At 46.5% G+C, this 15274-nt stretch overlaps 2 long non-coding RNA genes across 2 annotated transcripts in view; one reads left to right on the top strand and one right to left on the bottom strand.

Annotated features, from left to right (window-relative positions):
* Positions 1–128: 128 nt before the first annotated feature.
* On the bottom strand, positions 129–8158 carry LOC116537841. Its single transcript, XR_004263382.1, has 4 exons — positions 7934–8158; positions 4860–5033; positions 1186–1360; positions 129–610 (listed from the first exon to the last, which is right to left on the bottom strand). It is a non-coding gene; the product is annotated as an uncharacterized LOC116537841 (long non-coding RNA).
* Positions 8159–9453: 1295 nt separating this feature from the next.
* The window catches only part of LOC116537845, an 8603-nt gene continuing 2782 nt past the window's right edge, over positions 9454–15274 (top strand). Inside the window, exons 1-2 of the long non-coding RNA XR_004263385.1 lie at positions 9454–9654; positions 14759–14939. This is a non-coding gene — a long non-coding RNA (uncharacterized LOC116537845). The remainder of the gene's footprint in view (positions 9655–14758; positions 14940–15274) is intronic.

Below are 15274 nucleotides of genomic sequence, written 5' to 3'. Positions count from 1 at the left end.
GATTTCAAAAGTGATTGCTAATATTTTAACCTTGACCTCTGATTTCATGATTCCAGCTGAGCACTTTTCAGCAAAAAGAAGACATTTGGAGAAGCATATACATATATTAATATAACATGAATATATAGTATATATTATTTAATCATTGATTTATTATTTTTAAATATCATTTAAGAATACATGTAATATTTACATATATACACAAATACCAGTCTTTTCCTCACTCATTTTTTATGTGCTCCCTGCATTATGCCAAGAAATCCCAATCCTCATCCATATAAGCTGGCGTTTTCTTAGTGATGTATGTTGGTCATTGCAGCTTCTTTTGTTATGAGACACAGCTGGTTTAAATTTAGACCTTGGGGTTATTAGTTGTATTATTGCCTTTTTTGTTTATTTTTTATCAAGAGCACTGTTTTGTAAAACGAAGAAATCAGTGAGCTCAGGTTTGGGAGAGGTTGTCCCTTCCGGACTAATCCCATCATCGAGCATCTCTCCTGGAACAGGAAGTAAGGTGAAGCCAGAGAGAGGCCTTCCCGGATTCTAATTGACCACTTGACATGATGAATCAGAGTCCTGGGTGCTTTCTGGGGAGATCGGGTGTAAGGAACTGTAAAGAAAAACCCATTTGTTATGTCTTTACAACCTTTTGAAAAACAATAGAAAGTCTCTCTCAATTTTACACACACACATACACACACACACACGCATGCTTAGATTTGTGGGTTACTATGTAGCTCTGTCAGTATGGAAGAGTTTATGACTGGAATCAAGGAAAAGTGAAGTTGCCTATTAAAAACTCTCCCTTTTTCCATTGGGAAAAAGTGGTCTGCTTTTTGACCCAGCAGGACAGGTCAAATGTGACTAATTTACATGAGAATCTTTGGGCCTCCTGGGAGAAATCTGACAGAGAACTTTGGGATGGATATCATTCCTTTGAGACATCAACACTCAAACGAAGAGAAAGGAACAAAGCTGTCTTCAGCCTGGGGACAGTGCCCTTGCTGAGAGTTACTGGCCCTAAGAGAGAAGAAAGCAAGGACCCCTGGACCATCTGAAGGCACTGGGCATGGGGGCTGTAGAGGCTGAGGTGCGAGTGAGGGCCCTCCAGCATCCTCCTATCCAACGTCCTTGTTACAGGGACTATGGGGAAAAGGAGGGCGAGGCCAGCTTAAAGGAACTTACTGGAAGAGCCAGACGGGTGAGGAGAGAGCCTGCAGGGGAGAGAGATGAGGGCAGGATGGTCTGATGGTCTGATGGTTACAGCCAGGTTATGAACCATCACGAAGACTCAGCCAAACCTTACATTAAACTTCACAGTCAAGGGTGGAGAAAACAAGACGGTGATTTTTTTTTTTCCCTGAAAGACCATGAAAGTGAAGATAATTTTACCACAAGCACTCCTGTTTTTGTTTACAGTTTCTTCTTTTATTCTTTCCTTCCATCCTGCCCCAGTTTGAGAGTGAACAGAATATTAGAGTAGAAAGAAATAGAGAACAGGACTGAGGGGAAACATTTCAGGGAAAAGCCATTCCAAAAAATAGGGTGAGTCGCAAATGCAAACAGCAAGTGGATTTTGCTGGAAGACATGTGTGGGCTTGTTTAGAAATCATACCTGAATTGTGGGATATTAAGGGATAATCATGAAGCAGTATCCCTTTAAAGACCCATGGCAGGCCTGGTGCAGTGGCTCATGCCTGTAATCCCAACACTTTGGGAGGCCGAGGCTGATGGATCACAAGGTCAGGAGTTCAAGACCAGCTGACCAACATGGTGAAACCCGGTCTCTACTAAAAATACAAAAATTACCTGGGCATGGTGGCTTGCGCCTGTAATCCCAGCTACTCAGGAGGCTGAGGCAGAAGAATCATTTGAACCTGGGAGGCAAAGGTTGCAGTGAGCCGAGACGGCACCATTGCACTCCAGCCTGGGCGACATGAGCCAGACTCCGTCTCAAAAAAAATCAAAAACCCTCAAAAACAAAGCAAGACAAAAAAAAAAAAAAAAAAAAAAACCCATGGCAAGTTTAAGGTAAAGCTAGCGGCCTCCTTAAGCAGAAATGCTGTGATACCTGAGAAGTCCCTCAGCAACGGCCACACATGGCCTCAAAGGGAAGCTTCTTGGTGGTTCACCTAAGATAGAAAATTCCAACCAGGGCCAGGCACAGTGGCTTATGCTTGTAATCCCAGCAATTTGGGAGGCCGAGGCGGGCGGATCACTTGAGGTCAGGAATTTGAGACCAGCCTGGCTCATATGGTGAAACTCTGTCTCTATTAAAAAAAAAAAAAAAATTAGCCAGGTATGTTGGTGCACACCTGTGATCCCAGCCACAGGGGAGGCTGAAGCAGGAGAATCGCTTGATCACTTGAGACCGAGAGGCGGAGGCTGCAGTGAACCCTGAGATCACGCCACTGCACTCCAGTCTGGGTGACACAGCAAGGCTCTGTCTCAAAAAAAAAAAGAAAAGGAAGAAAAAAAGAAAATTTTACCCAGTAAGCTTTGGGCAAAGTTACCCTAAAAAAGGAAATGGTGTGTTGAGAATGATGACGACGAAGTTAAATTCTTAAATGGTTCTTCCTGTGTTTCTCTTCTGTATTTTTCTTTGTTTTGAGTACCGCCCTCCAGGGAAGCTCACTACCTAGAGAAAAAAGCCCCAGCAAAACGACAAATACTCCTTGGTGCTAACACAGAAAAGCCCACACATGTCTTCCAGCAAAATCCACTTGCTGTTTGCATTTGCGACTCACCCTATTTTTTGGAATGGCTTTTCGCTGAAACGTTTCCCCTCAGCCCTGTTCTCTATTTCTTTCTACTCTAATATTCTGTTCACTCTCAAACTGGGGCAGGATGGAAGGAAAGAATAAAAGAAGAAACTGTAAACAAAAATGGGAGTGCTTGTGGTAAAATTATCTTCACTTTCATGGTCTTTCAGGGAAAAAAAAAAAAAATCACCATCTTGTTTTCTCCACCCTTGACTGTGAAGTTTAATGTAAGGTTTGGCTGAGTCTTCGTGATGGTTCATAACCTGGCTGTAACCATCAGACCATCCTGCCCTCATCTCTCTCCCCTGCAGGCTCTCTCCTCACCCGTCTGGCTCTTCCAGTAAGTTCCTTTAAGCTGGCCTCACCCTCCTTTTCCCCATAGTCCCTGTAACAAGGACGTCGGATAGGAGGATGCTGGAGGGCCCTCACTCGCACCTCAGCCTCTACAGCCCCCGTGCCCAGTGCCTTCAGATGGTCCAGGGGTCCTTGCTTTCTTCTCTCTTAGGGCCAGTAACTCTCAGCGAGGGCACCGTCCCCAGGTATTATTTGTAAATAATACCTCAATTGAGACTGCCATCTCCCATCTACAGACCACTTGGCCAGCGTCTGACCTCAGCCCAGGTTGAAATGTCTACCTCCCTGCTCACGTCCACTCCTACCCAGGATTATCCTCCAAGGTGGACTTGAGAAGCTGTGTTGCCAGTGAGAACCCCCAATGTCCAACCCAAGTTCCTCTTTATGAGATGAACAGGGAAAAGCTCAGAGCTACTGGTCTTAAAGTCCCCTGCTGTCCACACTGTTCCTGTGTCTATGGAAGCTGAGGCCACAATGTGAAGTGCACAGGGCCTGGCATGCAATGCTGCTGGCATGTTCCCCTACCCACCTTGCCTGGGAAGATGAGGCTCGAAGCTGGGACACGCAGCGTGAGGGCGACAGGTCTGAGAACACTAGGCCCAGGGGTAAACTGAAGTTCTTGTGGTTTCTTCAGCATATTTTGATTCCTGATTTCTCCCAAACATCAGCTTTCACTGGGAGTTGACAGCTGTTCTGGGTATCTGCTTATTCAGAGGACACATTTATATCTTTTTTTTTTTTTTTTTTTTTGAGACGGAGTTTCACTCTTGTTACCCAGGCTGGAGTGCAATGGCGCGATCTCGGCTCACCGCAGCCTCCGCCTCCTGGGTTCAGGCAATTCTCCTGCCTCAGCCTCCTGAGTAGCTGGGATTACAGGCACGCACCACCATGCCCAGCTAATGTTTTGTATTTTTAGTAGAGACGGGGTTTCACCATGTTGACCAGGATGGTCTCGATCTCTTGACCTCGTGATCCACCTGCCTCGGCCTCCCAAAGTGCTGGGATTACAGGTGTGAGCCACCGCGCCCGGCGATACATTTATTTCTAATTAGTAACATGCAAGTGAAAAGCCCAGTGCAACTCGAGATTTTCCACATTAGCCCTGGCGCACACTCGAGGCTGCCAGGGGAAGGAGTCCATCCCAGGAGGAGCTTCAGCGCCACCCAGCAGCCCCCAGAGTAAAGGAGCAGCTCAGAGGGGAAGTGTTCTGGGCTCATAGGATGTCACCTCAGCCCACCTCCCATGGGTTTGTACCTGGATTCCAGGCCAGAAGAATGCCACAGAAGACCAAATAAAAGCAAAATGAGCTTTTTTACCCTGTAATGCTGGTAGGACCAAGGGGGCACAGGGCATGTGCCAGTTGACAGCACTGGTATTGGGGCAGTTTCCACGTCTCTCCCTAGACTTCCAGATGCTTGATCTTTGGAGTCCATTAGCTTCAAGACACAGCTTTCCAAACTCTGGCTCGGTGTGAGGCAGAGATGTTATGTTCACCCCTGCGCACCTGTCTGTGTCTCTTCTCCTCTTCTTAGAAGGACACTGGTCACATTGAATTAAAGACCCACCCTACTCCAGTATGACCGCATCTTAACTTACATCGTCGTTACATTTGCAAAGACCCCATTCCCAAATAAGGTCACATTCACAGAGACCCGGGCTTAGGACTCCAGCAGATCTTTTGGAAGACAAAATTCATCTCACAACAAACATCACCGCCAGCAATGGTGACAGCATCTGCCTCACCTTCAGTGCTTCAGTGCCATCCCCAGGGCCCTTGACATAGACACGACTGTCCTTGGGCTCAATCATGAGTGGGTTCAGGCTGAGTATGAGCTTCTTCAGCAGGTGTAGGCCTTCAGCAGAGTTCAGGGTCACTGATGGCATTTCTGGGGTTGCCGGCAGTGTGGGACAGTACCACTGCCAGCCAGAGGAAGCAAGAAGGAAAACAGTGTTGACCAAGAAGGGTAGATCTTGGTGTACACATGTGAGACCCTGGGGTCTCTCAGGATTTTCTAGGAGGAATCTAAGATGGGTCTCAGAGTTCCCATGTAGTGGATAGGGTAGAACAAGGGACCACTGTGTCTCTCCCCGTTCTCCTCTTCCCTGCCTAGAAGCCAGAATGGCCTGAGAAACATGTCACACCATAACTGCTCCTCCCAATAATTCCCTTGTCTCCGGCTCTGCCATTTAGCTAGAGCCACTCTTAGAAAACATTGTATCTCAGATTGCACAGAGGGTGGGATTTCTTCAGCTGTTGGCACCAAGGTGGGTGCAGTGCAGCCAAAAACAGGGCAGAATGAGGTCAGATAGCAGAGGGTGCGTGGACAGGATGCCAGGGCTTTGGGCATGGATAGATGCCCTGTTAGAGAGCAGCCAAATGAACAGTGGGAATCATCTAACCCCAGCAGGGATGCAAACCAGAACCAGAGCCCAAGATGAGGGCCCTCAGTTGTTAATGTGGAGGCCAGGCTCGGAGATTCAAGATGGGAGGCTGCAGGGGGGCTGCAGAAATGATCTGCCCCACAGTGGGACACCGAGAGGAAGCCCAAGCCCCTGGCCCTTGGGTGTACTTTTGCTCAGCTTAAAGAAGCTCTACTCTGCATCTGCTTCTTGACACAAAGCTGGCTCACACGCAGGCCTTGGTCCAGCCCACCCAGCACATACACACAGCATGAACCACCGTGTGTAGCTAAGGTAGGCCTTCTGCCCAGTTCCTCATTGCCCCCAGTCTCCAGCCATATGAGCAAGCTGCTTTCTGCCGGGGCATCCCCACATCACAGCCCTGGACCTTTCTGAATCATGGCTCCTTTTCCCAGCTCCTTCCACTTCCAGCAAAAAGACGTGGGGAAGTTCTCCTGCTTTCTCATGCCACTCTAGGTCTGCCCCTGCCCCTTGTCGTAAAATCCCCTCCACTGGCCCTGCCCTGACAGCACTGAGGACATACACAGGGTTTCAGACACTGGCAGGGTCCTCCCTACTCTCAGGTCCCTAAGCTCATGAAGGGAGAGGTGTATTATCCGCACTCCTTAGCAGCTAACCTGGGTGGAGGGTGCAGGGAGCAGAGCCTCTTCCTAAGGACCCTCAGCAGCTCTCAAATTCTTTCTGTGGAGCAGTTTCACTGTGCACAGGTACCAATCCCAGGGGAGGACTCTACACACTTCACCAATAACCATACACCAGTAGCAATCCACCTGCACAAGTGCAGCGAGACGGAGCACTCACACAACCAGTTAGGTGACACGATCCTCCAAGGCTCAAGAGTTCTGCCCGGGCCAGATGGAGTCCCACTTGCATGGGCCTTATGTTGCACCACAGCTAAGGGACCTTGGAAACACACTCTGCCTTAGGTTTTATGGCCTGGGGACCCATGGATCGCTGGGCTAAAGTGTTGCAGGACATGCTGTTGTGGGGGTGATGGGACAGAGCCCGGGCTATCCCAGCCAGCTCCTCCTTCTCTCAGGATGCTGCATTGCCAGCACATCCGACAGCTATTCTGAGAATTTCCTATTTCAAGGAAGAGCTGGTTATCCAAGGCCATCTGGGGACTTGTCCTGCACTTTCCGCCTCTGCAACTTCTATTCTTCCATTTCCCGAAGTCTTGGGATCTTAACTCATCTCGACAGCAGACACAGCAATTATATATTTGTTTAAACTTACTGCTTAGGTCAAGATCTCGGCTCCTGAAGTTCAAATGACCCTAGCTTTTGCAAACAAAGAAAGCTTTTTTTCCCCAAAGATGTCATGGACTTCAAAAGTATATTTTGAATTCTGAAAGCTGAGTCTTGTCATCTTTTTTCTGTATCTTTGCTTACCTATTTCAGTTTAATTGCTCCTACCCCATCCCTAACCTCCGCACACAATACACAAACATATTTGTTCTCACAGTCTATGCTCCGACAATTTTGAGCATATTTCCAGAATATGTCATTGTCCTCTTGCTCTTGTAAACACTGCAGCTATCTTCTGAGATGCTATTTCCCCCGTGTGCAGCTAATAAGTTCCTATGCATTCCCCATGCAATGGCTGGGGCCCCAGATCCTCTGTTCCTGTCAGAGGCCCAGCATATTCCCACGATACATCACAAAAATGCTCAGGCCAGTTTCTACACTGTGTCAATCATCATGGTGCCCCAGGGCTAACTTCCCATTAGTTGGCTCTGACTTTCATGGAAAGAGGGATGTGATGGGGGTGGGAGGTATAGCTCTTCCCTTCTGTGACAGGCACATCAGCCGACCAGCAGAGCTGCACTTGAGTGGCTCAGTCATCTCAATCACAGGTGGATGACTCGTTTTTTTGGGCCATGACCTCCTTTCCCCCTTTGAGTCACATGGCAGGGTGGGTTACTTCCCTGGGTGGTCAAATATGTTACTTAGGATTGTGCTACTTTGTGCAGCAAATAAATCCCAAAATAAAACAAGTCAACTCGATAGAGGTCTATTCTTACTCACTGTTTTAGCCCATTTAGGCTTCTATAGCAAAACACCATAGACTGAGTGGCTTATAAAGAACATAAATTTATTTCTCACGGTTCTGGAGGCTGGAAAGTCCAAGGTCAAGGGCACCAGCAGATTAGGTATCTGGCGAGGGCTTGCTTTATGGTTCACAGACGATGCCTTCTACCTGTGTCTTCACATAGTCGAAGAGGGAATGAGCTCTTGGCCCTATTTTATAAAAACACCAGTCCCATTCCTGAGGGCGCCACCCTCGTGACTTAATCCTGTCCCCAAAACTTCACCTCCTGATACCATCACCTGGGAGGTTAGGATTTCAACATATGAATTTGAGAAGGGCACAAACATTCCAATCATAGCACTCACCTATAAGTCAAGTATTGAAACCAGAAGGGTGAGTCTCTTCCATGGGATCATTCAGGGTCCCCGGCTTCTCTTCTTTGGGTCCCCCCTTTGGGGTTGTTGCCATCTGCATTTAGCTGGTGGAAAGAGAAAGAGATCCTGGAAGAAGCACATCCATTTCTAAGAAGCTTGACTCAGACATGGTCCAAATCACTTGCTCTCACTTCTGTTGGTGGCATCTAGTCACATGGCCACATCTGGCTTCTAGAGAGTGGGAAATACGGTCTAACCACGTGCCTGGCCACATTCCTGTTACTACAGAAGGAGAGAACAGATTAGAGCAGGCAGCTGGCAGAATGTGCTACAAATCAACCTACTCGGCAGCTGTGCTGGGGAAAGGAAGCATTCAGTCTGCCCATTGGTTCACTTTCCTCCACATTTCCCCCTCCCACAAAACAGTGCATTCCCTCTCAAGACCTCCCCGTACCAATCTCTGTCGCCGCTCCCAGCTCTGTTCATACCCTTCAGCCTTCCCTTAGGGGAATGGATTGTTGTTTAAAGCAAACACATCTAGTAGATGTTTGAAACAGACTGGATTAAAAACCTGATTGCGGTTATTCCCACCACCAGAGTAGCCTAGAAAGGACCTCCATGCTGTCCATTCCATTCCATGAGCATTTATAGTGCCTCTCCAGTGTGCTGGGTGCTACCATCAATAAACCATCATGCCGCCCTGCACGGTGACCAGGAGGCTCATCAATGTGAGACTTGGTTCAGTGTGAACTCTTCAGCTCAAGAAACTGACAGTACCTTTGGGTTGTAGGCCCGTGTGATCAGGCCTCAGCAGCTTGGGTGTTAGTTTTTTCTTCTTTGAAAAAAAAAATCTACGTTTTCCTCCATGATGGTTAATCCCCAAATAGTCAGGCTTACTTCTGTCCCAGATCCTAACCACCTACCAGGTTTTCTTCGTGGGCTTAAGGTTAAGTCCCTGATCCGGTTTCATGCAGCTTTCATTGATGTTTCATTTGCTATCCACCACAGCAAGATTACTTTTTTCAAAAGACAGAAATCTCAGCAGATGTATTCATTCTGGGATGTTTCCTGGACTCACACCAGTGAGCTCATTAGCCCAGGCTAACTATGGGCCTTTGGGGGCTTTTTCTTTCCTTCTTTTTAAAGTTTGTAGCAAAAAGTGGGATCATGTGATCTGTGCATAGCAGCTCTCCTTCCTGTATGTTCAGTGAGCAGTGACTGAAACTGCCCCCAAGAAGGAAGGCTGTGCTTTCTAAACATGCATTTGTCTTAGCAGTGTCTGCTTTTGTTTAGTGGAGACTGAAGCTGAAACCGGAAATTTCTAGGTCAGCTATACTTCACTCTAATAAAAGAAAAGTCTAGCCAAAAAGAACAGCAAAACTATGGCCTGGGCTTTTTGGAGTGTCTTGTCTGATTACCCAATTATTGTAGCTCAGATTAGGAAGGGATTAACCCCTGAGGTTGGACAGATGGAGAACACTATTAAAATACCCCATGTGGGGTTTCAGAGTGAGCAGCAAAGTGACCACCTGTCCCTGTTTCTTGGGTCAGTCTGCCCTCATTTAGAGTCTGAAGATCACTGTCTTTGATGTCCCTGTGTGAAGAAACTGAATAGCACAGGAAGCAAGCAGGGGCCCCACCCCTGTCTGGCCCAGAAGCACTGCTTTCCTGAGTCTCTGTCCCTACCTGGAGCCCTGCCCTAGACTGACCTGGTAAGGAATATTCATCTGAATTACAAGTGATTTTAGGGTTGTTATCTCCCAGGGCCCTTGGGAACAGTCTGGGGATACTTTATGAGACTGTCACAGACAGAAAGGTTTCCATTTCAGACCTCCCTTTTCCTTTGATAACTATTGAAGAAGTCGGTACCTCCTCCTTTCTTGAACCTCTGCATTTCAGGGGCTCCATTGGGACTGTTTCCTTTTAAGCGTTCTCAGAAGCTGTGGAAGAGTGAAGTGAGATCTGTGTCTTCGGGCCTTTTTGCCCCTGCACTGGGGAGGTTGGGACAGTCCCTCTCTAGGCAGGGAGGCTGAGTGAGCTTGCCTCATGTTCCAGCCGTGAATTCACAGGCAGGAAGATGCTATAAGCAGTCCATTCAATAATTAATAAGCCACTTAGTTCTGCTTCAAGCCCTTTATCTTACGGATAACGGATGTGTTCAGGAACATTAATGGTTGATGAGAAAACATTATGCCAAATAAAATATGTTGGGCAATCTTGAAATCGTCATGATTTAGCTGGGTGAGTATTTCTTCCTTATGTATCTAACTTGTGTCAATTCGAGAAAAGCGTATTGAGCACACTGAATGCCTATTTCATCCCCAGCACTGCGGAAACGTAGAATCTCAAGGTTGGCAGGGTCTCAGTCCCAAAATTGTGTAAGCAGCCAGCCATTCATGATTGGAATGCTTCCGGGGAAAGCACCTCACTCACCCAGAGGCAGCTTACTCCACGTCCCAACAATCCCACTAGAGATTTTTTTTTAGAGCTGTTTTTTTTAAATCTTCACAGCTTCTGTCCCTTAGTTCTAGTTATACTCCTGTATTGAGCAACTTTTGTGGGCTCCGTACAGTTCCAGGTGGTTTTCACGCATTCAGTTGTTTAATCTCCAGAGTCATCATATGAAGTGGGGTCTCCCCATTTTACAGATCAGGAAACTGGCACAAAGAAATTAAATGATATGCTCAAGATCAGTAACTAGTGAATGGCAAAGCATTCTGGCTCCATTAGTATATCTTCTTCTTCTTCCTCTTCCTCCTCCTCCTCCTCTTCTTCTTCTTTTTCTTCTTCCTTCTTCCTTCTTTCCCCCACTTCTTCCTCCTCTTCTTCTTCTTCTTTTTCTTCCTCTTCTTATTCCTCTTCTTCTTCTTTTAGAGATGATGTATCATTCTGTTGCCCAGGCTGGAGTACAGTGGTGTGATCTCGGCTCACTGCAACCTCCACCTCCCAGGTTCAACCAATTCTCCTGCCTCAGCCTCCTGAGGAGCTAGAATTACAGGTGCATGCCACCACACCTGGCTAATTTTTATATTTTTAGTAGAGATGGGTATATTTTACCATATTGGTCAGGCTGGTCTTGAACTCCTAGCCTCAAGTGATCCCCCTGCCTTGGTCTCCCAAAGTGCTGGGATTACAGGTGTGAGCTGCTGCACCCTGCCTCATAATATATTTTCTTAATCACTGTTTTGATTATCTATTACTGAGTAACATACTGCTCCAAAACTTAATGGCTTAAAATGGTGATTATTTTATTTTCTCACAATTCTGTGGGTCAGATATTTTGGCAGGGCTAAGCTGTATAAATCTTCTGCTTCACACGGCATCAATTGAGGTCTTTCATGGATTGCAGTGTGATGGCCACTAGGACTGGGATGTCCAGCATGGTGTCACTCACACAAGGACAGCTGAGAGGTTCCATGTGGCTCACACCAAAGAACTAGCTTGAGCTTCTTTTCATGACAGCTGGACCCCAAAAGCAAGCATTTTAATCAGCAAAGGTGAGTGCTGCATATCAGTTCAGACTCATCCTCAGAAGTTATACACATTACATTCACATATTCTATCAGTCAAAAGAAGTCACAGAACCAGTGCAGATTCGAGCAGAGGGCAATTAAGTTCTGCCTCTATACTGGAGAACAAAAAGGAGCATGTAAAAGGGCATGTATTGTTGCATTCATGTGTAGAAACTCCAGCAACCAAGAGCCACAACGCTGTTCTGCCCCTCTGGAAAACAAATTGATGCACACTCTACATGACATCTCTCCAGGTATTTAAAACTAGCTCTCAGGCATCTTTGAGTCTCCTGCTCTTCAAGCTTCTTCTTTCTTTAAGTGTTTCTTATAAAGTGTGGAATGGTACTGTCCCTCTCTTCTGATGTGTCCCGGAACTAAATGTCATACTCCAAGGTATGCCTGGCCTGGTGAGAACAGAAGGCCCATCATCTCCTGTCTTTAAATATGGAGAAAGAATCAACAGGAATTCTTGACCAGCACATAGAAATTCTGTTACAGTACTTGAAACTCTGATGCCCCCACACCCTGTAATTGTGCAGTTGTTTCGAAAGACCAAAGTTCAATTATATTTTATAAAATGTGACCCAGCACTCTCATTCATTGATTTCATCTTCCACTGCATCCACAGTCCACTCAGCTTTCAGTCAAACCTACACTTGACTCATGACTTACCTCCTCCTTCCACAGTTTCTTCCAAGTCATCGATAAAACTGCTGGCCTGTTCATCTACAAGAAGATAGCTCTGAGAAACACCATGGAAAACCTCTCTCCGTTTTAAAATCCACTGATCTGAAACCTACATAAACTGATAAGGCAGAATTGTTCAGACAATTCTGGATCCACCAACTTGTCTATGCATCCAGCCCACATTTTTATAGCTTGACTCAGGAGCATCAAAAGAACCATCACCAGCACTGTGCTCACCCATGATCTTGGCAGCAAAAGAAATTAGGTCCGTCTGAATTTGCCTTGTTTTGTTTTAGAGACAAGGTCTCACTTTGTCACCCAGGCCAGAGTGCAGTGGCAAGATCATAATTCACTGCAGCCTCCAACTCTTGAGCTCAAGTGATCCTCCTGCCTCAGCCTCCTGAGTATCAGGGACTATAGGCATGCAATACCATGCCCAGCTAATTTTTTTAATTTGTGTTTTTGTACATACAGGGTCTTGCTATGTTGCCCAGGCTGGCCTCAAATTCCTGGGCTCAAGTCATCCTCCTGCCTCAGCCTCCCAAAGTGTTGGGATTACAGGTGTGAGCCACTGCATCCGGTCAGGATGCTCTTACTGAGGCCCTGATGACTCCTGGCAATCACAACTTCCCTTCTCAAATAATTTCTTTAACAATCCATGCTGGAATCTCGCCCCACCTCATACCTGTTCTGCCTCAACACTGTTCACCCATTTGCAGCTTTCTGTTCTCCAGAGATAACCTCAGTGATGCAGGCACCGAATCAGTTATAACAGCAGGATCTTAGAACCTGATCCTTTTTGAATCTGGCTCAGGAGACATGAAATCAGAGCAGCAGGGGCTGCCCACTCTTTTCAAGAAACATGGGCTTCTGCCCCCCTTCACTATTTATTTTATAGCAAGCAAAAGAAAGCCAGAAGAGTCTACCTTCAAGCTACTTACAGCATAGCTCTCGGAGAAGGTATACAGGCTAATAGTCATAATATGAAACAAAATAGAATCACTGCCTGGGTGCAGGGAACATGAGACATTATAGGGTTTATAAGACAGATTATTTACACTTGGTCAGATCACAAAAGGCTTCATGGAGGCAGTGGCATATGGAGTAGATTCTAAATAGCAGGTGGGTGCTGGCGAGGATGCAGAGAAATGGCTCTCACATCTTTGCCTGTAGATCTAGAGATTCGCAGACATTCTCAGGATGTCCAGGTATTCATTTAAAATGCTTGCACCATGCAACCTTGTGATTTCAAAGACCAAGTAGATAATCTGAACAAAAACTTGTTCAAAGTGTTAGTTAAAGGACACTGGTGTTTAATGGAACACGGACCACCAAGACTTTGTGAACATCCGCCTGATGCCAGCTGAGGGACCAGAGGGGTCTCTCAGATGTCTGATTAACACGCCCTGATTCTCCCTTCCACAATTTATGAAAATGCAAATCTTTGCCATTAACTTTGTAGATTACCAAGAGCTTGTTTTCAAGTGCTTTTTTTCTGGCTCTGCCCTGCCCAGGGCTGCCTTAATTCAGCTCCTATTTCCCTCAAGCATTTCATGATTTGCGTGATTGACTGTAGTTGCGCAGCTCCTGGGTGGGGTTGGGATTGCGCAGTTCGGCTCCGTCTCTCACTAGTTCTTGCTTCCTTCCTCTACCCTCTGGAGCAACTGACAAATGATTCCCCACGCTCCTCCTCAGAGCTTTTTTCTTTAAAAAGGCAAGTTTTCCCTAAAAGGAATTCTCATATCAGTTGCTAATAATATACATTTCCCCTCGCATTATTATATGAAGAATTTTTTCATGACATGGGAAAATGCTTATGATAACATATCTCCCCATTCCCTTCTGAGCAAGGAAAAAGCAAGACACAATCTTGAAGCTCTACCCAGGGTAGCGTCAACAATGTAAGACAACATGCATCAAGAGAAATTTAATCAACAGTAGCAGTGGCTAGCTCTGGAATAGGATGCTGGGTGATTTGTATTCTTCTAGGAAAATTTGCTGTCGTTACCAAGTTTTCAGAGATTACCCAAAGATAGTGCATATTTGGAGCCTGGGTACCTGGGAAAATGGAAATTTTACTATTCAGAAAATTTTTAAAAAATCAAAAAGCGGGGAGCAGCCAGTGTGGAAAGGGCAGCTGCGGTTTCCTTTCCCCTCCAGTGCAGGTGGCGAGCTTGCCGATGGGTGCTCCTGCCCTCCTTACCCTGCGCTGGTAACCATTGCCTCGAAGCGGAAGCTGGAAGGTTCAAACATTTGTAAAAGGCAGACCTCAGTATTCTGACTTCTCCTCTTCCTGTTGGCAGTCTGCCTCCGTGACACACCAGCAGGATTTCTAGAAGGGCACAGAAGGCACCAGGAGGGTGGATGAGGACCCTGTGGCCTGTGAGTGCAAGTGTGAGTAAATGTGGGGCGCACCTGCTGGTTTCGGGCCCCCTACAGGTCCCCAACTCACCTTCAGCGAGTACCTGCACCGATAACCGCATTTTCTGATATAGATGGTTCCCTTTTGGCAAACTGGCAAAACTCAGCGGGCTACCCAGAGAAAGCACTCCTCTTACTACCTCTGTTAAACATTTAGCTTCTGACTAATCAATCTGAAACTATCACCCCACTGCAGCCTTTCTGCAGCTGACAGACTTGAATTCAAGAGGATGGGGAAGGGCTCCTAATATTTCCATCTGAAGTGATATTGCTGAAATTTCATAGACAAGCCTTGGAGTCATGCACACTTCTTTCGGATGTCTCAGAAGCACAACAGCTATTCACAGCTCTTCTGAGAACAGACAGGGAGTTTGTAGGTGGGTTGTACTTGAATAAACTTCTTTCTTCCCTTCCTCCCTCCGACAGCACGAAGCACCAGAATAACTCCCTGTTACTAATGTGCAAGAAGTTTCCTGTAGGTGGTCCACGCAGACACTATTCTTTCATTTTTTAAAATCACTATAAGAGATCACTTCTCTGTATGGAGGTAATTTCCTCCCTTCCTCCATCCTTCCTTCCTTCCTTCCTTCCCTCCCTCCCTCCCTCTCTCCCTCTCTCCTTCCTTCTTTCCTTCCCTCCTTCCTTCCTTCCTTCCTTCTTTCCTTCCTTCCTTCCTTCCTTCCTTCCTTCCTTCCTTCCTTCCTTCCTTCCT

The sequence above is a fragment of the Sapajus apella genome, unplaced genomic scaffold (assembly GCF_009761245.1).
Source record: "Sapajus apella isolate SASKATOON/1434 unplaced genomic scaffold, GSC_monkey_1.0 scaffold114, whole genome shotgun sequence".
NCBI lineage: Eukaryota > Metazoa > Chordata > Mammalia > Primates > Cebidae > Sapajus > Sapajus apella.
The sequence above is the reverse complement of the archived record's forward strand: the minus strand, read 5'-3'. Positions and strand labels throughout refer to the sequence as shown.